Raw genomic sequence first — 25,131 nt, forward strand, 5'->3', positions numbered from 1 at the left:
AGCCCATCCCGTGCACTGACTGAGGCAGATATCCTGTGGGAGAACACTCTCCTTGCAATATACATGATCAAATCAGAATGTATACACCAGGGGTGGGCAATTATTTTGGGTGAAGGGCAGCTTACTGAGTTTGGCAAGCCATTGAGGCTTGCATGACAGGCAGCCAGGGGCAGATAAATATTAATTCTCTAAATTTTTTAGGGGCCCTGTGGGCCAGATAGAATGGCCTGGCGGACCGCATCCGGGCCACATTTTGCCCACCCCTAGTATTCACAGAAGGGCATTTCCTAACCTAATGAGTGCTTGATTTTCCAACCTGAAAATAATATTGTTTTTTCAATGTGGTTACATGCAAGTTCCTAGGTTGTTAAAAGCGCAAGCTAACAATTTAAGAAATTCCATCAGGTGGCATCATGTTGACACCTACTGACATGATTCTCAGTACTTGTGGCTCAGAACCTGCCCAGGCCCATCACAACCACTGCATGGACAGTGTGCTCAGTCCTGTCCAGCTCTTTCTGCAGCATTTTTAGTGTGGATGGAATCTTGCAATAATTTACCTGTGAAGGTTCACCACAATTTCTGAATGTGTGACAACTACTATTTTCTGGGGCTTAGGACTTTGCCAATGTGAGCAGATTTTCATGAAACAGCAAAAGGTACTTTCCCAACACTCTTGTAACACGAAATGTTGGGCAACCTTCATAGGCAGTGCCATCAAACTTCTGTGACATGATGATGATGATATGTTTTAGGCCAGGGCTGTCCAACTTCTGGGCAGCTAGAGGTTGCATGCAGCATGTACCATAGACCCAGGAGCCACATGTTGTGAGGACCACCCTCAGAACCAAATGTAGCTCCTCCTCACCCCGTCACTGCACACACAGCTCAAGTGCCCCATTCCCTGGCCCCCCACCACACATGAAGTACCTGGCTCCAGACCATGCAGGCAGCCCACTGACAGCATGCAGCATGCACAGCCTCGTTTGCACAGACTGATACCCTCCTCAAGCAGTGCAGACCTACCCAACTGTGCTGTTCCGCCTCCAAGAGTGGGACAGGAAGCAAAAGCCAGAAGGAGAGGGAGCCCATTGAACTTGGTCTCCAGTGCCACAAGGGCAATGGGTGGAATGCTGGTCACGTGGGAGTCTGCGGGCCACATGGCAACCCCTCGTGGGCCTCATGCAGCCCACAGGCCATCAGTTGGATGGTCGTGTTTTAGGTCATTTAATCCATCTTTCTCCCCTCTGCTGAGTTATCCTTTCAATTCAACTTGGTTGGTCAAAGTTTAAAGGATTCAGAGAGGGAGAATTTTTACTTTTCATAATACTCAGCCTGGGTTTTCCTTATTATTGCTAGGCAGTTGTTTTTTCAGACTATAAAACAAAGCTGTTCCCATATTTATAAACAAGACATTAAGGCTAAGTACAGGCAGTCAACAAGCCTGAGGCTGAATCAATTCAATCTTCACAGGTTAGTCTAAGCTACATAGATTGAACTGGTAAGCAAGTGAACAGACATTCTCTTTTGATTCAGGTAATGCAGACACATGCCTGCAGTGGCTCAAGCCAGAAGCTGCACTAGAGCACATATCCCTGCTCCGTTGGAGCAGACAGCCTGGGCCAAGGCTAGTTTGCCCACCTTGTGGGGGGGAAGGTGCTAAGCTGGGAGGCTGGGGGACTGCGAGTTAAACTTGAATCAGGGAGGATCTGGGACAGACGTTCAATAAACCGATTTGACCAAAATCAATTAAGTCTGATACTACATCCATCCAGGTTTATCTTAAACTGGTTTTGGCCATTTTGAAAGCAGCATATATACACTGAACTGCTTTGTGTTACAGATTTGAACCAGTTTCTGATTGCTTCTATTGGTTTATGTGTAATTTCTGTCCCTACCCTAAGAGCATGTCTATCCCACTTCTGTGGCAAACCAAGGGCATCATCAAGAACCATGTTCTCCCATTTGCTCTTGCTGAACACCAGAGCCTGAAAATTAGGCAGTGTACTATTACTAAAACAATTAGGCAACATATAACACATATATATAGAAAATTAGCCAGTTGGCATAAGCTCAGGACAGTACTAACAGGTACTTGCAAGGCAGGCTCTGGGCGCTTTCTTAAAGGCCTCACTAGACTGGTGAGATGGCTTAATTTCTGAACATTGGGGCATGTGGGCTGGGTTTACTTTTCAGCAGTGCTTGCCATGAAAGTAGCACAGACATGATGCAAGAGAACAATGAATTCTGCAACTATTAGTATGTATGTCTAATTATTTATTCACCTTTAGATTATTGAATTCATTCATTCCATGAGTTCTATCTGAAGATAAATAACTAATAGGATGTTCATGACTCCTATTTCTTCTTATAATAAGAATTTAAAAAACCCAAAAACTTTGCATCAGCCATAGAAAGGACTTTTGACATGGACACATTTTATTCTCATAAACTCTAGGAAAAACAGTATAGATTAAAATTAGTGTAAAGGTCAGTACGTAATCAACTGAAAACCTAACATGAGTAATTTATGAACAGTTTTTGATCGCACTTGAATTACATGCGAGGTGGGAAAGGGGTTGGGTTCCAGAGGTCTCTCTCCTGAATTTGGTATTACTGAGTTGATATTTTCATTCATGCCATGTATTATGGCATGGAGACTGCACTAAATTTTTGGAGGACACCAACCTGGAGAGGGTTGCAAGCACTTTGAAGGATAGAATTAGCATTCCAAATAATCCCAGTAAGTTGAAGAAATGGCCTTAAACCAATATAATGAAATTCAAGAAGAGAGCTGTATAATAGCTGGCACCTGTAGGGGCAGGTAGAGGAGGAGAGGGCAGGAAATCAATATGCAAATAGAAAGTGGGTAAATGACTAGCTAGGCATAAGCATTACAAAAAAAACAAACAAATTACCAACCAATATTTGGGGAATTTTAGCAGACCACAAACTGAACGAGTTGATGCACTGGTATTGCAAAGAGCCAAAATGTCATTCTGGGATGTATTAACATGAATATCATCTAAGGCAGAGGAGGCTGTAATTCATTTAGAGGAAAAAAAGGAGAGAGAGAAAGAAAGAAAAGACTGAAGGAAGATTTTCTAACAGTCTTCAAATATGTAAAAGGATGTTACGAAAAGGTTGTTATAGTTGTTCCTTTCCACGCTCAATCATGGGGCAAACAGCTTAATGCTCAGCAAAGGATATTTAGTTTAAAAAAATAAATTAACAACAGGTTAACTATAAAAGCTAGTTAGTCACTGGAATAGCCTGCACTGGGAATTCTACATGCTCCCATTGCTAGGCTGACTTAGCTCTATGTCAGCTAAGGTCTAGGTCAGTGGTTCTCAAACTTTTTTTTTCTGCAGACCACTTGAAAATTGCTGAGGGTCTCAGCAGACCACTTAATAAACTTTTTTTTGTTCTACAAATCAAAGCACACAGCTAATATTTTAATATCAGTAATCTTACAAGTACAGATTTTCTCAATTGTTCCACAACCTTTCTGTGGACCACCTAAATGGAGCTCGAGGACAGTGGTGGTCCATGGACCAGTTTGAGAACCTCTGGTCTAGGTACACCAGATCCTGGCTCAAAGCAGGGGGTAGATTAGATTAATTTTTGGAGCCCTACATCTCTCCATGATAATACTCAATTCTGTGCTATTCTTGGCTGCTGTTCTCAGAAGATTAAACCACTGTCTCTACACTCATCTTTCCCTAATCCAAAGTACTTATAGGTTTTGTAGTTGCAGACCTAACCCAAATCAGCCCCATTGATTTAAACAGATTTGTGGCTGTACTGGATTTTAGACACTGCAAAAGCAAAGTCAGACACTTGGTAGGGATGCTGGCATGCCAGAAACCAGCATGTGCCTCCAGCTCACAGCTATTTTTGAATGTTGCTGATGTCTACATTTTAAGAAAAACCAGAAAGGTTTGGATTTACATGTTCCAAGTTCTACATTAAGCTGTTTTATGGAATATGCTTTTAGTGGTATGACACAGAAGCCTATTCCTATCTTGAAATAAAGTAAAATCTCTTCCTTTGCTCCATAAATGCTACTTGAAATTTACTCTCCCTCCCCCACTCCATTGAGTTAGACCATTTTAGTTCTGATACTACTCCTGTCCTTGCACATCTTTCTTTAAAAGCAACAATAAATGAGTTTGTTTCTCTGAAGTGCTTGTGAAGTGATCCATTTTACAGAGATTAGTAACCAATATAATTATGACTATAAAAAGTCAATACAAATACATCAGGGCAAACCACTGTTTGGACACTTCACTCAATATAAAGAACTACTTTTTGTAGTTTTCCTTAAGATTACTGGGAACAAGTTTAAATTAAACCAAAAATAAGTGTCCACAAAGAGGTTCTTCCTAGTTTAACTTAAATATGCTTTTTTCAAATTGATGTAATTAAACTGGTATGTTTTTCATATAAACAGGCTCAAATGAGGAAAACAAACTCCACTAAATTCTTAATCAATTTTTCAATTCCAGCAAGAGGAAAAGAAGCTCAGGGTATGAGCAAACATCCCTTTTAATAGCTTTAAATGAGTAGAGGAAACTGCCACTCAGGGAGATGCACAAGCTGTTGCCATAAAGGCTAGGAACAGAAGTTACACATAAACTGGTTTAAGTGATCAGAAACTGGTTTAAAGCTGTAACAGAACTGGAGTTCTGTGCACATAAACCCATTTCCAAATGGCTGAAATTGATTTAAGATAAACCTGGTTGAATATAGTTAAACTGATTTAGGTCAAACCGGTTTATGAAACTTCTGTCCCAGACCTCTTCTGGGTTCAAGTTAGATCCCAGCATCCCAGCATGCTTTGCAGCCCTGGGCTGGGATGTGCTGTCTGCTCCAAAGACCAGGGTTGGTCCTGCCCCTCTACTTCCTAGCTAGAGCAGTGCGGGCTGGCTGACAAGGGGGTGGGGGTGGGAAAACTGGCTGGGGACCGCAGCTGGGTCTGCCTAGGGGGGAGGCAGCCTCTGGCAGACTTTTCTCCACTGAAAGAGAGGGGAGGGGAATGGGGTGGGGAATGCGGGGGGTGCTGAGAAATACTGCCGCTCCCCCCCCCCCCGACCTAGCAAACCCTGGCTGGGGTCTGGGCTCTGGAGTCTTGGAGGGGCTTTCATCCCCACTTCCCCAGCTCAGTGTACTGGCACCACTCAGTGTGCCAGCTCAGTGTGTCAGGCAAAGACCTGATACAATCAACATGTATGTGCTGAAAATGGAGCTAATGGAACAGAAGGGACCGCTTGGGCTGGTGTGACCAAAGAAAGCAGAGAACTATATTTACATTATAGAACAGCAGGAGACCAGCAGACTCCACTCCTCCCATCTCTGGCAGAGACTGAAACAAGCAGTTGATAAGGGAAAAGAGAGGGGACATAACTGCCTTAAGCTGCCCCAGGCCATGGGGGAGGGGGAAGAGGCTGGAGGGACTGGGACCTTGCCACGTGTGAGCCCTGGGATCTCCACTCCAACACCTAAGACCACCTGCTGATTCCTCAGGAAGGACTTTGAATACCTGGCTGTAAGAAGACACTCTGCTCTCAGGATTATGTAAGACTTATGCAAGATTCTCTCTTGTCTTGGTTTATATTTTAAGTTAGTCTAAGCTGTGTGCACTCCCACTGTGTTTTACTGTGCTGTATCTTAGCTTAGACAAAGATTTTTGGTTGTTTTGTTGTGTGCTTGAGGTTTCAAAAAATCACTGTGTTCAACACATGCTCGCTTCAGAGAAAGGGCTGTTCTTGTTCGAGCTTTTATGAATGTAGGGCCACTACCTTTTCCCCCACCTACCCCCTCCTCAGCCTAGCAGCCTCAAGTGGGGCCTGGGCATGCTGCCTCCACTGGAGCAGTGACGGGGGGAAAAACCTTGGAGCTTCAGTCCCTTCCCTTTGGCAATGGCTGGCAGGCTGGGGGAAGTGTGCTCTAGCACCCCCCTCCCCCGCCCACCCCGCTTCTGGCTGGAGCCACTGCAGGTATGTGCATTTCTTGAATCAAAAGTGAACATTTCTCCAGTTATTTCTCAGTTTAATCTCCACATCTTAGACTAACCTGTAAAGACTGAACTGATTCAGCCTCAGACTTTTTGACTGTATATATTTAGCCATAGTAGTCATGTCTGCATGATCTCATAGGCATTCAAGTTAGGGTGTTTAGTTAACTTCCTGAATCAACAGCATTAAAGTTACTGTATCAGTACAGAATCATGCAGGTGTAAAAACTACATTCTAACACCTTATACTGGCATCATTTGATACCAAGCCAATCATTACATCTATCTATAACCCCAGAGGGGTTATTTTAATTGTGAGATGCAATGTGATTCAGATACACGGTGCATAGACCAAGCTAAAGATAGGTACTGCAGCTGCAGATGAAAAAAAACACAGAACAAACATGAAAAGCCTCCGATGTGATATTTCTGATGTCCAAGTTTAGAGCCCTCCTTCAAAAGGACTAATGAAAGTCTTCCTATATTAAAATGCACAGGTTGAAGCCCCAGTCTAGACCTAGAATTAAAGATTCTACACTTCCCCTCTCCACTTCCAAGCTTCTCTTTCAAGGTACTATTTGTTTTCAACCCACAGAGGTCAAATGGGAACCAAGAACTCTCAATCTCAAAAAGGCCAGATAATTCAGTAGGCATTTCCTAAAAATGGGTGCAAGGGAAGAGGTAGGATTGCAATTAAGCCTGTAGAAAATTAGAATCTTGCCTATCGAAAGAGAAGATTGAAATCCTAACACTAGCCTAGAATATTAAAAAATGTGAAATTGAAAAGTAATATGGCACAATTCACATTTACACAAGTCAACAGGATTTTCACCACAGATTCAGGAGGGAACCATGTAAAGCACAAAGGTAACCAATTAATATCACTCAGGTACTGCAGCTGACCTGTGCAACAAAACTGTTGGATTGTTTTGTTACACTTCCCCCTACCAGCACAATTTGTGGAAGATTTTTATTTATTTATTCAGTAATGTTTTCTCTATGCCAGCAAAAAATTAAAACAATTAACCCAGTGAAAACACATATTTAACCATGTTTCCTTCTGTATTACATAGATACAATTTTTGTAAATTTCCCTGGTAGCAAGTCCTTAAAAAGAAACAAAAGAAGGATTTTCCTTTAAAAGAACTGCAAACTTAAATTATTATAGATTTTAAAAGTACTTTGGCATAACACTTACGTTTATCACATATGCAAGAGGGGGAAAACAAAAAACAAAACAAAACAACAAAACCTTACAAACAATCCTACTTTTCCCCAAAAGGGTCACCCGCTATTAAGATAGTTTAACACACAAAACAGTTTTGTAGTCCATTTTCCCTTTTGTGTTGTGGTCCTTCACACAAGAATACAGCAGACAACTAGGAAATAAGAAAAAGTGTTTGTAAAAAGAAATTCACATGCACACACACAGGTGATTCAGTCCCCAGTATGTATATAAAATTGAATGGATTTCTACTCGCTTCACTTTTACTTGTTGTTCAGATGTGTTTTTATTCTGGTTTTTAAAGTTTTGCAAATGAATGCAGAAGTCTCAGGATTAACCCCCCCCCCCCCCCCACAAAACAACCAGGAACAAAAAAAAAAAAGTGCTATTTGTAAAAAAAACATCATTAAGGTAGTTTCCTTTTGAAATTATCATGGGGATGCCAGTGCTATAATAATCTTTGATATACAATAAAATCTCTGTTATCCAGAATGAGTAGGGAATGGGGGGTGCCAGCAATCTAAAAATTAGGGGTTTTTGGCCGGACACAGAGCAGGCGAGGGTGAAGGGGGTGCAGGGGCCACACGCAGAGTAGGGGGCAGAGGGACAGCAATGGCTGCACGCAGAATGGCTGCAGTACGAAGTGGTGGATGGTGGCAGTGGCCGCGGCAAGCAAGCTTCCCCCCGCTGCATCCGGCCAGCCAGCTGGAAATTCCAGTTAGTAGAGTGTGCTGGTTACTAAAATGCTGGTTAACACAGCTTTTACTGTACATATAAAAATACAATACTTTCTTCTGGTTGCCAAGAAGAGAATAAGTAGTGTTAGGCTACACAAGCACTGTTCTCACTGGAGGAGAGGCTGGGCCTAGTGGAACACTATACGGACTTCTCCACACCCACATGGAAAAGGAAGAGAAGTCCATTGCCTCCTCACCTTATCTCTACCCTCTGCAGAAGATACAATACACAAATCTCATTTTTAGAACAAATTATATTTCCATTCCACAGAATTGAAGCACACGCTTAGCACTTGTTACTTAAATTATATATACAAACCAGAAATGCTAATTCATCAAATGGCAGCTGTAACTTATTTTAGAATTTTCTTCTACATTGGTTTCTCACTTTTGTCCCCCATTTGTACAGATACTAGAAACCAGAGTCAAATCAAATATTTGGTACTTGGAGCTTGCTACAACGCAGAGAAAAAAAATCATGAACCAACTAAAAACTTAAGACTTGATTAATCAAGTCTGCTCCAATGCACTGTAATTACAGCTTGTCAAAGCAGCCTCATTGCTCATGTATAGGCTCCCCTCATTCTGTTTTGAAGAACAAGTCTGTAAGGATTTGTTTAAAAAAACAAAACACAAAAACTTACCAAAAAACAAAACAAAACAGGAAACTCCTCTGACTGCTATTAGACCACAAATCAGAGGACAGCCAGAAAAGTCAGACTCATTTTTAATATTTATTACTAAAGCAGGACACTTAATAACATATTATAATTTTTAAACTTTGGTCTACACAGTTGCACTTGAATAGAAGGGGTGTGTGTGTGGGTGGGGCGAAGGATTTCAGTGTAATACTGAAAATATTTTAATAATAAGAAATGCAAGATCAAAAATGGACAAAACGATTTCAAAGCTACATCTATGCCCTTTTAAATAACGTTTGGGCTGGCCACAACTGCCCTCTTGACATACAGTGACGCCCTTGACTTTATACACATTATTAAAAACAAAATGACTGAAGTAGCTAGCTCTCCATACATTGAGTGGAAAATGTGTCATATGTCTACGATATCTAAATCTGAAACAGGTAGAACTTAACTCTGATACCATTTGGATACCCTGGAGGTTTACTGAAAGAGATTAGAGAACATAATTATATTGTTCCATAAGGGAATATCAGTGTTTGAGGTCCTGAAGTGCAATTTTGGTAAGACGAGTTAGCACATGCTGAAGTCCAAAAATCTTGCCTTTAAACAATGTCATTTTCAGTACCATGTCCACAAGCATTCAACACTTGTGTGAGGGCAACCCCTCTCCCATTCCTCTCCTTTCCATTATGGTGAATTTTTTTCAGAGGCAAGACAGAAAAAAACCCCAAAACAAGGGTTTTTTTGTTTGTTTGTTTCTTCTTTTGCTTATTTAGGATTGGCAATACTACTCTGTTCTGATCCTGGAAATTAATAGTCATACAAAATTAACTTGTTATAGGAGTAGGGCTGGACAAGTCAGTGACTGAAACAAGGTACCACTTTGGGGCTAAGTACAGACAGTCAAAAAGCCCAAGGCTGAACTGATCCAATCTTTGCAGACTAGCCTAAATTGTGTAGATTGAACCAATAAGCAAGTGAACAGACATTCATTTTTGATTCCATAAATGCAGCTACATGCCTGCAGTGGCTCAGGCCAGCAGCTGGGGGATGCTAGAGCACACCTCCTTGCTGGGCTGCAGCAGACGGCTTGGGCCAAGGCTAGTCTACCTGCTCTGCAAGAGGGGGATTGCAGGGGAGATGCAAAGCATCCTGGGATGCTAGGGGACTGTGAATTAATTTGAATCTGGAAGGGATCTGGGACAGAAGCTCAATAAACCAGTTTAAACTAAATCAGTTGAGTCTGATACTACATCCATCCAGGTTTATCTTAAACTAGTTTCAGCCATTTTGAAAGTGGTTTATATGCACTGAACATCTGTTGTGTTACAGATTTGAACTGGCTTCAGATCACTTATACTAGTTTGTGTGTAATTTCTGTCCCTACAGTACCATGCCAGGGATCCACTTCACAGATCTGCCCTTCACAGCCCTCCTCATCCCCGATGGCACATACTGTCTACAGTGTCACCAAATTTACCCTCATCCACTGCTGTTGGGGACAGAAGTTTGTTGCATGTTGCAGAGCAGCTGTCACAATCTTCATATCTTTTGTTGAATATGAAATTTATTTCTTAAACACTCTACTCAATAGCTATCAAAAGCCAAACCTAGCAGCCTGTTAGGCCAGAATAGATAAGACATACCAAGTTTCTGTAGCCCACAGCACAAGAGAATGATGTGGCTAGCACCACATCTGACCACCTCTGACTTCCAGACTGAATAGCTACACACCATTTACAAGTTGAATAAGGGCAGACATTGGCATGATTCCAGAGAGAGTCTCAAATTCACACATCTAGAGCCACAGCAAGATAACCAAACTACTGCATACCATGCCTCAGTTAATAACAACCACAGAGGAAACAGAAAGCACCACTTTGTAACAGGTTGTTGATTACTAAGAACAATTAAGAAATACATGGGGAAAAAAAAAAAAAAAATCACTGTGCTGCCCTGCAAAAATTAAGAAAGTCTGTGCAAAATTTACCATAGCAGATAATACCAAGGTAGTGTGTTGTGTAGCATGCACCATGTAAAATTATTGTCACTTGAAACAACATGGTCTGGCATGCTATATGCTTACTGTATTTATGTACGCGTTTTTAATGCGATATTGCTGTATCGGTAACACTAAACTCTAACTTTAACCCGTGTGATTTGGTTTGAATGCTATTTCCTCAACCAAGATCACCTATTGTGTATCAGTAATCTGGCAGTACTACAAATGAATTTTGTTGTCATAAGTTTGGAAAGATTGGCCTATTTGCGAATATGAATGAATAGGCAGCAAGACATTCTAAGTGGAAATAAGAACTCTTCATCTGCATGCAGATTTTTTTTCTTCATTTATGTTTTAGGCTCTTTAAGGCTGTCTCTGCTATTTCACTTTTGGAGGATGCTCAATTACTGCCCAGTGACAACACTATCCAAATTAAAATCTGTAAGTCAATAATGCCTTGAAACAAATATTTTTAATTGCAAGAGCATGTGATCTAAATAAATTTACTTTGAAGGCCAATATGACTGTGCCCGAGTTAATACTTGAAGCACTGTATCAAAAAGCATTCCTTTCAACACTGTAACAGGATATACAGCACTAACTGCAAATGGAAGATGCATGTGTTACTAGAACTAAGGTCTCACAACTGCAGATTCTTGCCATCTTAGGGTCACAACTTTGGACAGCTGTTAAGGATTTACAACTTTAAGAGCATTATGGTCATCCTTCTCCTGGGGGATGAATAGGTTAAAAAAACTTCTATGATTTTTCTTTAAGCTTCAAGCAAAACTTCTACCATCCCCCACAACATTCTGCTATAAACTAGTTATATGTGTTATAAGTGTCTTTTAATAAAGTATTGATATTAGCATATTTTAGGGCACTACAAATTGAGAATTAATTGAACTAGCTTCTTTTTTTTCAGCTTCTTTCACATTTTACTTTCTGATGCAAGGAACTAAGGCCATATTGACATAGCACTTGTAGTGCAGTGCTGAGATGGTCACGCTAACTGAAAGAGCTAGATCAGGTACTGGAAGCAATAATATGCAGCTGCATTAGCATGATGTTCCAGAAAGCAAATCAGCCTCATATTGTGCAATCATGATACATCAAAAGTTGGTTTCGTCCTCCTCCTGAGAGTAAGATGTAGGATTAACATAAGTAAAAGGTAAATCCATATGATCCTGCCCCTATGTTTTAGATAAAAACATCATTTTCCCTTTTCAGAGGGAGAGGGAGAGAGAGAGAGAGACAACCATTCTGGTGCATGTCATCAGCTATTAGAGAAATTAGACTAACTTTAATAAGCTGTAGCTTACATGGCAAGTCATTAGGAACCGACCACAAATGCATGATTCAGCTAACTTGCTTGACATTTCCATGAAACTGATTATATAGCTAAAATAGAACAAATTCTTATGCTTGGAAAAAAAATACATCCTTACAGTGGTTTGAATTAGTGCTCACTGAGATCATCAAGAAAATTATCGTCACAGCTGTATTCTCTACACTAATCTTGCAACCATAAGCTTAAGTAGTACAAAACTAGGACTCCACACTGCCATTCCCAACATGCAATCTAAGGACACGATTGAGAGAGTCCAGAGAGGGTCTCTGTTTGCAGACATTAAACAACAAACAAACAAACAAAACCCCAGAATGATGCTTTATTTTAAACTCAGCAAAGCCCCATGCATGCCCAGAAGAGGCAGCACTTTAGCTGGACTCAGCTTGCACAACATCCAAATAGATCAAGAGTTTTAGTGGGGCTTTTTTGGTGCCTTTATCTAATAGCTGATTGAATCAACTTTAGCTAAAAGCACCAAAAGGCCCTGCTGAAGTGCCTGATTTATACAGATGCTGCAGAGCTGGGTCAAAATAGCGAGCTGCTGCTTCTAGTAAAGCGCGTTTTTGGTTTGTTTTTTTTTAAATGTCTGCAAGCAGCCAAATGCAACTTTTTATATTTTGCATACAAGCAAGCCTTGGTCACTTTTTTCCTTGAAATACTACATAAGAACATAAACCAATCTATTTAAAAAAAACAAACACCCCCTCCAGGTGCCCCCCGCCAAAAAAAACCCCAAAACAACAAACCCAAACCAAACAAGCCCATAACATATTGATGCCACAGGGGCAACAGTAACAATAGTTTGAGTTATGAATTAGTTTCAAACTCAAGCACATGAGAAAAAATGACAAGGCACTGATTTCCTGATGCTCCCTTAGGCTGTAATTGGTTTTGTTCAGTTTGGCATTTCTATTTGGATGTTAGGACTAGAAATTCTGCTCCAGTTTTTAGCATGCCAACAATGTTACTGGTGAGCGAGTAATGCTGGCAAGGCTGATGCTCGTCCTCTAGCTCTCCTTGCGTACACAATGTAAGCACTGAATTTGTAAACAAAAGAAAGATTCTTCTTGCATAAGACCTCTCCTGATAACTCTCTTCTAAGTCAGACTTTTTATTTCGCTGCCTTTACCAGCAAGGGGAAACTCCCTAACTATAGGTAAATGGAAAAAAAAAAAACAAAAAACAGTTATCCATGCTGCCTGTTTATGGAAAGAACAGTACCTTTTGGCCAGGTACAAACATTACACTTTTACTGGTATAAGTGATTGGAAGCCGGTCTATACCCATAACAGAACAGAAGCGTGGCCCACAAAACCGGTCTATATCTGTAACAGAAGTTCAGCGCACAAACTGGCTTTAAAATGGCAGAACCCAGTCTAAAATGTGGTCTTTTCACCAAAAAGTATGAATGTGTTCACTACATATCTAAACTACGCCACTTAAAAAAAACCCACATAACTTAGACTGAATGCACGTTGGGCTTTTCGAATGTCTGTACCTAGTCATAAAGCCTGAGAATTAAATCAGCGTCTTGAACTTGGCAAAGTCTATTTATTGGCCTTATAACTTGCCAGCCAATAATGCTTATAGGATCACTAAGATTTTCTAGAAGCGTGGTTACAACTGTAATAACATGGATCATGTTAAGCGTATACATTTGATTGAGCTCTCTTTTTTGGTAGCTGAGACCTTTTAAATCCATGAAAGCAGAAAGTTTAGCATTTTTGAATGTCTAATTTCTACTCTTACTGCTGTTCCTAGGTATTCTGCCCATATGAATGCAAAAATCACTACTTGAACACATCTGCTATACTTAACAGGATTTCAGGCATAACTTGGAATCTTGTTTCCAAAACTAAGATCAAGTACTTAACATTATTTAAAAGATGTTTATGTTTACAGTTTCATTTCTTCTTACTTAGAAGACAGAAATGTATACGCAACAAAGACATAATGAATTAATAACTGGAGTGGATGAGCCACAGTATTTGAAAGGAATTTAGAGTCTGTTCACTTTACGGTCAATAGTTCAAATATTACCAGTGGTAATGCCTGAAAGTTGTTACTATTTGTTGGATATTTGGCTCCAAAGTCAAGTAAGTTTGAGACTTTGAGCAGTTTCCACAACTGTCATTCTTTGTCACAGCAGGAAGGGTTGTACCAGATAAGACTGAGGTGGCCCTTCCAATTTATATAAGATAGAATCTTTCATGTGCTTATATACAAAAAAAGGGTTTTTGAATGAAGTTTTACCAATTGGTATGTGCCAATGTTTTGCAGTAAAACTAAATTCAACCAAACACATTACTAAAGTAACACACAGCAGAAAATCTGCATGTATTCAATTTAAAACATGGCATTCTTTATATAGCAGTAGGGAGGAGTCTAGCTGTTTAGATATTTTTTAAATACTTAACACAGACTACACCACATTGTTCTGTTAAATCAGCCTCTACTCAACCCAGAAAAAGAACTGATAAAAACAAAAAGTGTGCACTCTACTTATAGATAGGAATGCCCCTTGATCAGGCCCATGATAGCCTTGACTTTCATATTTGCGGCATTTTTGTGCAGTTCTTAATTGTAGTGCTTTTATAATACATTTGATTCTGAGTCCTTTCACTGGTTATTTCATTCTCCTGTGGGATTTTTGTAAGGACAACAGCAGTGCAAAGACTTTATTTTCAGTTATCAACTGATAATCAGGGAAAAAGCTGTTTTTCCTAAAACCAAGCCAGAGAATGTGGGTCCCTAAAATATATATGCAAGCTTGACTCACCATCGCAACAACAGCATTTGCTCACGACTCTGACTCCCAACTTCAGCAAGGCTCACAACTCTGACTCCCAAGATATGCAAGGTTCTACAAGGAGATTCTCAATGATTTCTCACCTGAGTATCTTGTGATAAACTTTATTGTGTAATATTTATAGAGACTTGAATAAACTGTGGAGTATAGGAATACTTCTTCAAGAAGATCCTCTTATTACTTGTTACTGTATATCACTAATGCTGGACTATAGTAACAATAACTGGCAAAACAGTATATTCACTCCAAGCTTCTTAAGCAGTTTGCAAAAATATACAAACTACCCTAGTTCTGTAAATTGGGGAGATGGAGGAACCGAGATAATTTAAAAGTTATTTAGGACAAAAAGGGTGCATCCAAATGAGTGTGCACATGTGCTTTGTGGTACCTCAAAACAGTTTGGAGATGTTGCAAACCGCATGCGGCACGCATGCAGCCATTTATTGCACTGCAAATTTGCAGCGTGGTGCCCAAATTTGATACCAGGAGCTCCCAATATAAAAAATCCCCAAAAAACTTCCACAGAAAAAGCAGTGTGGCGCATGCTTCAGGAACATGTATCGGAGCAGCTGGAGGCTAGGTCCTCCTGGGTGATGCTCTGGCTGCTGGCCAGAGCACCTCCACTGCTTTAGGTGTCGCCCAGCTCCTCCAGCACATTGGGAGCTGGGAGGAGCGGTGACATGGAAGTTTCCCTGAAGCGGGGCATTTTTTCCCCACAGCAAACCCCACATGCAGGAGTGTGCACAGTGGCAAAAAGCAGCGGCACAAATGTTGCTGCAGAAAACATGCCCCTGCATGTGTGGATGTGCACGAAGTCTCCATTCTCCCATTCTAACCAGGAGATAGCAATTACATTCCTACTCCCTATGAGAGAGGCAACTAGTTTTAGAATATTATATCTACTAAAAGAAGAGAATAACAGAATGGGGCAGGGAGTATCTACAAATAAACTGAGAAACGTACAAAATGTCATTAAACTATTCAAAACCAAACAAAAATATGTATTTATAGGAAATAACTCCCTTATTAGCTAGGGCCTTCATTCCTAGTCTTATGTTATCCTTGCAAAAGTGGTTATACCAATCCATTGCTTCTTAAATGAAGCTACGCTACATATAAAGAAAACCCTAGCATTAGTTACAAAACAAATATTCTTCCTCTTGTGATGGAGCTACCATCTCCACTATCATCACCTGCCCTACCCCCCAAGGGCAAAAACAACAAATTACAATAAGTAACACTGATACTGGGGAGGGGGGAGTGGTCAGAACTAATCTTTTTGTCTTCTGCTAAACTGTAACAAAATGACCTGAGCAAGAGAACAATGCATAGGGACTTCATTAGTAAAAAGAACAGAGTAAGTCTGGGGGGGAATAAGTATGAATGAAAACAGACATATAATACTGACAAGCTCTGCTGTGTTTTAGTCTGTTATTGGTATGTCGTGAGTCACAGGATGATGGCTGATAAATATACTAAACAAGGGCTGATATTGACCTAATTTGTTAGATATAAAGTTTCAAAGCAACATTCCTTTGAAAGATGAATCTTGATAAAAAGACAGCATGCTACATGGAAATGTACAAGCATGTCAGAATATCAGCACACATTTAGAAGAGTGCTAATTTATTCTTTCTTTTTAATAAGAAAATTAAGAATGATATAGGATGGTGGCAGCAGCCTTAGGTTTTCAAGAGTACAGTCTCTAGGACTTTATACAACATTCTCCAACACAACGCCAAAAGCCACAATGTCAGTATTATCAAAGTTATCAATAACAACAGGTTTTGGTAGCTAGACAGGATGGTCTAATTTCTAAGAGTTCAAAGACACAGCATTCTTTTCCCCTTGCAAACTGACTGCATCTTTGAGAACTTTTAATGGGTCAGTAGAGTTATTTTTGCTCAGATTATAAACCCCTCAGTAAGGAGTGGCAGGGGGAGTGGAAGAGGAGAAGAGGGCTAAAATGCCAAACATACATCTCAAAAAATTGTTAGCTGATACACATCTACTAACCTCACCTTCAATAGGGTATTTTATTCCCTGCCCCCCCCCCCCCAAGTCCCCCTCCCAATATGCTCCCTATATGGCTAGTGGATTAAGAGAACATTGCAAGCCTGATTTAGGGTACTTTTTAGGAGACAGAGACTGCTGTGCAAACTCAGTTATCAGTAGTACTTGTGAGGCTAATACAGAGTTAGTGTTCTTCCTTTATCTTCACTAACAATCCAGAAAGCATGGATGTCAGCAACTAAAAATATTGCATACTGTAATTTAATTTGAGGCTACTCTGTGGCTGAAAAAAAAAAAAAAAAAAAATCAGGAAGACCTCATTCACATAGGCTAAAGGGAAAAGCAAGGTATTTATAAACTGCATTATCATCTGGACAACAGCATCATGATTAGCTATTAAAAGCTCATAATGTTTTACTGGCATGAGTTTGGAATGACTGGCTTATTCACAAGTTATAGCTCTGTGTGAAATCTACAATTTAAAGAAATTATCAGGGATAAAACAATGAGATTTTTTTTTAAAGGAATGCAATTCAGACATAAGCAGTAAATTTCATCCCATTATTCAGAGCCTTGACCAATACTTACAGTTCAAGCTCACTATTGGTATATTGGTAGACAAGGTTCTTTGGGTAAACCTGGTATCTTTTATTAGACCAACTCAAATAATTGGAAAAATTCTTGTTTGCAAGCTTTTGGGTATAAATACCCTTTGTCAAGCTGAGGAAGCATCTGCAGTTCATGTGCTCTTCCTGGATGAAATTAATAGTAAAGAAACCAGAGGTTGGTATATACGAGTTCAAATTCACTGACTCCATGGAACTGCACACATTTAAGTTAGCTCTGAATACAGCTCAAAACTGGAGCCAGAATAATGAAAATAATTACATTTTGTTGTTCTAACACAGGGATGAGGCAAGACTTACTTGTCTTTCTTTTCAAAGCAATAAAACGATAGCCTCCAGGGTGTATAAACCCTGCTGATTTTGGTTTTTACAGAAACAGAAGCTCTAACCAAAGAAGGGGCAAGATCTACATAATGAACCTAAAGAAAAGCGGATCTCTGAATCCCACGGATTAAGTTCTGGAAGTAATTTCTGCCATGAAACTAGAAGAGATTGAGAGGTCTTTCTACGATGCAACTACTACTTCTGCATTGCCTTTGCACATTACTTTTTTTCTTGGTGCTTCTTTTTTAGTTGTTTGGGATTGCTTCACTGGAGGTAGGTGGAAAAAAAAAAGTATTGTTTAGCTTATTAACAATTAGAAAATCATTTTGGTTCAATACAAAACAAGCCTCAAACTTTTTTGGCAAACTGAGCATTCAAAAATATATTTATTTTTTAATCAATCAAATGGTTTAAGTTTTGCCCTGTTTATTTTTGAATATTTATTAATTAAAAGGAAATAAAATTACAAACTGAAAATAATTATAAGGGGTCAAATTAACCTTTTCATATTTATCAATATTTGCCTCCACCCACCTCAAAAACCAACCATAATGGAGGAACTGACATGTGCTTGTCAAACATTTTGGAAACACCTTTTTTTTGGCTAATAGTTTTGTGCAAAAAGAGATGCCCAGCTGCCTGATTAACTTAGTTCTTTTCTACACCTCTCTTCTGCTGCTGCTTTCATTCTTTTGCTTTTGTTTTAGGATCTCCCCTCCTCCTTTTTATGCCATACTGTTGCATCTACTTTAAGCTTTAGAAGAAATTTCAAAACACTCCATTACAAGCAGTATAATTTAGTCATGCAAGCCAGTATTTACTAACTGGCTTCCTGAAAACCTGTTTTAGAACTGACATGTTGTGAATAAAATAAAGCATAAGATCTACAATTTCAGATTAACAGAAATTGGTGATACCCTTTTCACAACAAAGGTTTTAGGTCTGTACTACTTTTTAGTGCTCAGAGTGCTGCATGCCACCGTTTCTTTGATACAATCCTATACAGTTCTCCCCCATGCCACCCTCATTTAGAACCATGACGCCATTAGTTCCATGGACTGTGAAATAAGCCGCTGTCAGAGTGCAGTAGCTAATGCTTCTATGTGGATTTTTGCCTGGGTATCAACTGCAACTGCCAACCCCATTTACACTTGTTCCTTACAAGAGCATGAACATGGATGTAGATTTTTCTGGGCTCCATATGGACATATCACGCCAACTCGAATCCAATTTTTCTGTTACTCTGGAGGATTCCCGCCCCCTCCATTCTGATGTTACATGTTATTCTTTACACCTCAAAAATGCAATACACAGTGCATTATTATAGTGGAGCATGGTAGGAAGGATGTTGTTACTAACACACCTTACTTACTCTCTAGTTAGTCTTTTTTTGTTTGTTTGCTCACTCACTTCCAAGAGCTATATAATATTTTTGAGGTACTAAAATAGGTTTCAGAATATAAGGCTTTGCCGGAGTGATAACCGCTCGTGATTTGAATAAAGCAGTGTTACATAGAAATCTTGGGCCCAATTCCAACCTCATCTTTAGTCATCCTGCTTCCTGTGCCACAGCTGAGATAAGCAGAGACATTCAAGATGGAGCTCCTTCCATTGAGTAATATTTGTCTTTGACTTTTCATTCATGAAGTATTTTGATATCTTAATTTTAAATCAGAGCAAATTTAGCCAATGCAAAAGAACCTTCACATAGTGGAATGGTCACTCTCTGGCCAGGAAGATGGGGATACTTTTCTTTTGCTACCACTCTGTTGTATATTGTTAAAGATGTTCCTTGTTTTACATTTATGGCTACAGTGCTGTCTACATATGCTTACCTTCAGACAAGTATTTCTACTGAAGTCAATAAGACTGCTTGCATGAGCAAAAACAAAGTACAATATGTAGGTAAGCAAATAAGAATCAGGTCCTATATTTGGTATGGCATCAAGAACAATTTGTTATTTTCTTATAAATTTAAAGTAAAATAATGACCTTTTCCAGATGTATTGAGTACCTCCCATGGACCTCAGTTGGAGCTGCAAGTCTTCAGTCTCTGAAAGATCAGGCGTAAGAGCTAGACCCTCAAAAGGACTTTGGTGAGCAATTCTGAAATTGCAGACCTCAAGACCCTGATTCAGCTGTCACCTAAACCCAACACCTGCAGGCAACTAAGTGTTTAATATCAAAAGTCCTCCAGATGCTTTAGTTCTGCTTCTGGGCATGCCCACAAGCAGAACTAGTCTTGACACTGCTGAGCAGCTTGTCATGTTTCATGCCTAGTCTGCAAAAGGGTTCAAAAATTAAGGGGTTTTCTGCATGTGATGTTTGAGGGCCATATGTTGGGTATGTTTAATTAAAAGAGGCAGTGCTGCCATCCCATTTCCCTTTATCTAGTGGACAGAGCACTCACACATGATACGAGGCACCATGAGTCAGTGTTCCACTCTGCCTGGTGAGAATGAAACCAACATTTTCTTCCAGGAATTTCCAACCACTAGGTTATAGACTATTCTGCGATGGGAATAAATCTCTACTCTGCCTCCTCCCCCATTTAATTTGTTCCACTCACACCCAATAATCAGATACATTAGGCCTATTATAGCCCAGTGATCATTTAATATAAACGTATTTAACTACTTACAGAGGAGGTCCTGAAACCTAGGTAACAGCTGTAACCACAACGGTAGAGTCATACACATTTGAATCCCAAAGTGAGTTTCAATTCCTCCAGGCAGGGACAGACTGAACTAATGCCTTCCCTGTGCTGGGTGAGGGTAGCCATGGAGCTGTTTGGATGAAAGAGCGGCAGCACTAATACCCCTTCCTCCTTGAAAATGCTGGCAGCCATTGAATTATATGTGGATACCGGTATGTTAAGCGTCTGAGAATCCTTACTGAGGTTGTCCCCCAAAGCGAAGATGGGCTGAGAAACACCTAGTTTTTGGATCTTGATTTGTGATGCGTCATTTAGGAGAGGAAGTGCTCACCGTGTCAAGACTGAGGCACTTTGGAGCAGGTAGAAGCTGAACTTCGGGCACTTGTAAAACTTGAATGTTGAAAAATTGAGACATCTCTAAAGCCTGGGAGCCTCCGCAGATGGGTAGCAGTTTAGCTGCCATTTCCAGGACTGTAGTGTTGTCTTCATATGCCTGAAGCCCAAATCCACAAAAGTATTTTTAGATGCCTAATTCCTATTTTAAATACCTGTTTGCATCTGGGTCTAGGCACTGAACTCCAGAAGAAGGGTCAAGGCTGCAATTCCTGAGCGGGGTAAGACACCCAAGTCCCAAGGATTTAAGAAATGCTGCTGAGAGACAGACATATCCTGTTGGTTAGGTTAGAAAGGCTGCATGCTGGTTAGTGTGAATCTCATTCTCTGGGAGACTAGTTTCCTATATAGTATAAGGAAAGAAAGGCACCAGATGCAGGGCTATGAATACCACAAGAGTTGGAAGACACCTAAAAGTAATGTATCAACACTCTCAACTATGCAACATCCAAGTCCCTTTGTTGCTTTATCCCTGAACATACTTCTTTCTGTCTTCCGGTACCTGCAAAGCCTGCAGTCCTTTGCTCACAGAAGTAGCCTTTACTTGCCATACTTCACTGAGACAACTTGAAGAAATAAATGGCATGTTCAAGCCCTATTTTTGTAGCAGTGGGTAAAGAGACCACACTGACTGTAAACACTAAGATGAAGACTTGTTATAGAACAAATTAAATGTTTTTCATGACACAAGATCAGCTAATTTAGTTAGCTCAATTTTGAACATATTAAAGTACTTGCACGGGACTTGACAGACAAGTTTGATTCAAACATTAATGTGAGAAAAAAAAAAGAACAAAGTTTTCTCCCTAATGTATAGTGTAACAACACAGCAAAGATGGCAAGGACTGTATACCGACTAAAGAAGTCGGTAAGCCTTTTTACATGTAAGAACTAAAAATACACCGTTGTAATATGATGCATGCATATCACTAAATCATCATGGAGGCACTGGGCAGTTTTAACTTGTCTAACCACATTTTTATTAAACCATAAATCCAGTGCAGATCATATCACGCCTGGATTGCTACATTCATTCTAATCTGGTCCACAGAAACACTGGCCCCAAAGGTCCGTTACACACTATACACTACCCACGCATGCAATACTATACTCCACCCATACATATTTGGATAACATCACTCAAACATTTTATATGATGTAACATTTCAGTTACAACACAATAAGACCATTCAGATCACAGAAACCTGAGCATATTTATTCTGTTGAACTAAATTATATTTGTTAATTGCTTGTAATCATTAAACATACTTAGAATCATCATCAATGAGGCTTACTTGCAGTTTTCAGTACTCTCTTCAAAGACAGCTCTAACGTTTTTTTTTGCAAGAGTCCTCTCCACTTAATAAGGACCACTATTCAACTAATTCAAAAACTTTCCAATGAACCGGTGTTAAAGATTTATAATTAAGCAATGTCCCATGCCTTATGTATTCCATCAGAAGATAACACAGCATGACTTGAATGATGTGCCCAGAGTTTAAAGGTGCATAATAATGTCAAAGTCAGTTATCTTAAAGTAAACTCCCTAATAAAAGCAATGTTGACTACTGGGGTGCAGTGGGGTGGGGGGAAGAAGGGGAAATTCTCCATTACTGAGACAAAATGAAAAGTCGGCTCACTTCAGTTCTGTGTAGCACTTAAAAAAAATAAATCAATGGACTCAATGCACTTACAAGAAACCCCCTAAAATATTAATATTTCAATGAGCTGGTCATATAAGTTCACAGCTGAATACGAGTAGAATAAGGTTAATCCACATTATAATTTAAATGCATCCATTAAGCCATGATACTTTTTATGGTCACCATTTTTACAAAAAGCGCTAAAACTGAGTGCATCACATTTCCAGGATGACTTCATTAAAAGGCCTCTTCCTGAAAGTTAAAAATATTTAACATTGCAATATATACAGGCATCCATTAGGATCAACCACATTTTCTGAAAATGTATATCAGTTATTAAAATGATTATATATTCTTCTTAATATACTGGTTCTAAGTTGAAAACATCCACTTAATGATAACCACTCCCGATTGTTGTTCTTAAAACTCTATTACTGTCACAACAGACTTTCCCCTCCTCCTTTTACTTTGTTCATTTAACAGAACTTTGTGTAGTCATTTTCCTGTTTGTGTGGGTCTGTCATACAGCAGAGGAATGAAAAAATCTATTTAAAACTTTCAGAAAATGTGACTGTAAAACCATGAAACTCATCAGGGGAACTCAGTGGTGGGTGTAACACTGGAAACTAATTTCAGTTCATTATTCTAATTCTCGGGATTTCCAGCTGACAGTGAGTGTCCCTTTAACTTGCTATATTTTATCCAGGGGAACTTAAAAAAAGCCAAAACAACCAAAACCCCAAACAAAACCACTTCTGCTTGTTTGCACATTTAGAGAAGATCTTTACATGTTCTCAGCTCTAACCAGGGTATAGTGGTGAAAGGCAATATTTTGGAAAAAAAAAAAAAATCAGAAAAAGAAAGAAAGAAAGAAAGAAAGAAAGAAAGAAAGAAAGAAAGAAACTGGAAATGCTTACAGCTGCTTGGCTGGTGGGAGAAAGGATGTGGGAGTTAAAGGAGGCTTCATACAAGCAGGAAAATGACAAGGTTTCCAAAAGCATTCTCAGTACTCTGCGTGCATCTCTTGCAAGCCTGCTCTGTTCCCACTTTGCTGTTAATCATTTTAAGAATTAGTGTATCAGAATGATTGATTAAAAGCTGCAGTGGGTAGCCTTGAACTCCACCAAAACCTTCCCCTCTAGCTTCAGCCTTGTGTCACTCTCCCTGCTCCCCTCCATCACTGCCGAATGGACCAGGCTATTATGTTCTCGTTTTAGAAGTGAAATCTTTTTTGCTCGAGGGAAAAGGGGCGGGAGGCAGGGGGAGAGAAATCCACATGGAGCAGCGCTAAGGCAAGTTCTCCAGGTACCAGAAACCAGCCTGAACATTATTAAAGGAGGGCTTGGCTACATTCCCCGCTGTGGCTCTGCAGCCGCTGGCACCCATGGGGTGGGGGGCATATGGATGTCTGAGGGAAGGGACTGAGAGCAGATCTGGGGGACGGAGGGGTGAAAAGGAAGACCGTAAACCCCAGGGAAAGGGTACCAAAAAAAATTTACTTGTAAACCCCCCCCCAAACCAAGCATCAAACCTCTTTCTGAAATTGGACCACCCTCTTGGGTCTTACGTGAGGCTCTTGTTTCTGCCTTGAAAAGGCCCCTTTGTCACACACACGCACACGCGCGATGCGGGGGGGTAAATTTGATTCCCTCCCCCTTCCTTTTTTTGGCAGCTCCACGGCAGCACAGCCCAGCCCAGCCCCGCGATGCTCTCCCTAGCTCAGTGATCACAAGCCCCAGGCACAGGGCCGGGGGCCAGCAAAGCAGGGACACCCCCCCGCTGGCCCAGGCCGCGCGTGCCCGGGCCGGGCTATAGGCGCCCATCACTGATCTAGCGATGACATCATAGCGCCTATGGAGCGGGTCCCGGAGCAGCCGCCGGCCGGCCGGGCGCCCCAGCGCCGCACACAAAGGACGCGCGCGCCGACCACCCGCCCCTACCTCGGCGCCGCGACCCCGGCTCACAGCATCGTCCGCCCGCGCAGCTCCGGGTCCGCCCCGCTCGGAGCAAGGGCGACCGGCCCGGCCCGGCCCGCACAGCACAGCACAGCGGCGGCGATGCAGCGCTCCGCGGCGGGCGGGAGGAGCGGCCACGGGCTGTCCCCGCTCTTTGCCGCCGCCTCCTCCTCCGCCTCCTTCTCCTCCCGCCCGGGCTCAGGCGCTGGGGGCTGCTGACAGCTGGCGCGACCGCAGCATCGCCCGGCCTCGCGCCACCTCCGCCCCGAGCTCCCGCGGGGGGTGCTGGAGGACTGAGGCGGGGAGACTGGCAGCCCCGGCCGGCCTATGGCGAGTGGCCGCCGAGAGGATCTGGGGGGGCTGCAGCCCTCATTGGCGGGCGGCGGCGGGGGGAGGAGCGCGGCTGGCGGCCCGGGCGCAGCCCGCGGGCGGGGGAGGGTGTGTGTGCGCGCGCGCGTGTGTGTGTGTGCTCTCTTCTCCCCGAGGATGGGGGCATAGAGCAAAATTCACCCAGGGCTGTCACCTCCCGTCCCCTGTCCACCTTCACTTCCCACAGGGCTTGGTTGGGTTGTGAGGTGGCCGTTTCCCCTGCTCAGCCCCAGGGACCAGCTGCAGTTCACAATTGGCAGCATTTCTGCATGCCTGGGTCAGGTGCCCAGACTGCCAGGCTGGGACTGAGTCTTTAAAGCTCCAGCTCCTGGAGTCCCGCAGTTGTCACAGGCAGACAAGGCTCTGGG

The 25,131-nt window shown here is 41.3% G+C and overlaps 1 protein-coding gene across 4 annotated transcripts in view; it reads right to left on the bottom strand.

The window, feature by feature from the left end:
* The window catches only part of FYN (FYN proto-oncogene, Src family tyrosine kinase), a 195,622-nt gene extending 170,942 nt beyond the window's left edge, over nt 1-24,680 (bottom strand). For 2 of the 4 annotated variants that reach the window (XM_059733079.1, XM_014605866.3), the window contains exon 1: nt 24,380-24,679. The gene's annotated coding sequence lies outside the window, so the exon portion shown is untranslated. Of the gene's footprint in view, nt 1-24,379 lie in introns of all 4 variants that reach the window. The other 2 variants (XM_014605870.3, XM_014605868.3) reach the window with 2 other exon arrangements.
* Nucleotides 24,681-25,131: the final 451 nt, after the last annotated feature.

The sequence above is a fragment of the Alligator mississippiensis genome, chromosome 1, assembly GCF_030867095.1.
Source record: "Alligator mississippiensis isolate rAllMis1 chromosome 1, rAllMis1, whole genome shotgun sequence".
Taxonomy (NCBI): Eukaryota; Metazoa; Chordata; order Crocodylia; family Alligatoridae; genus Alligator; species Alligator mississippiensis.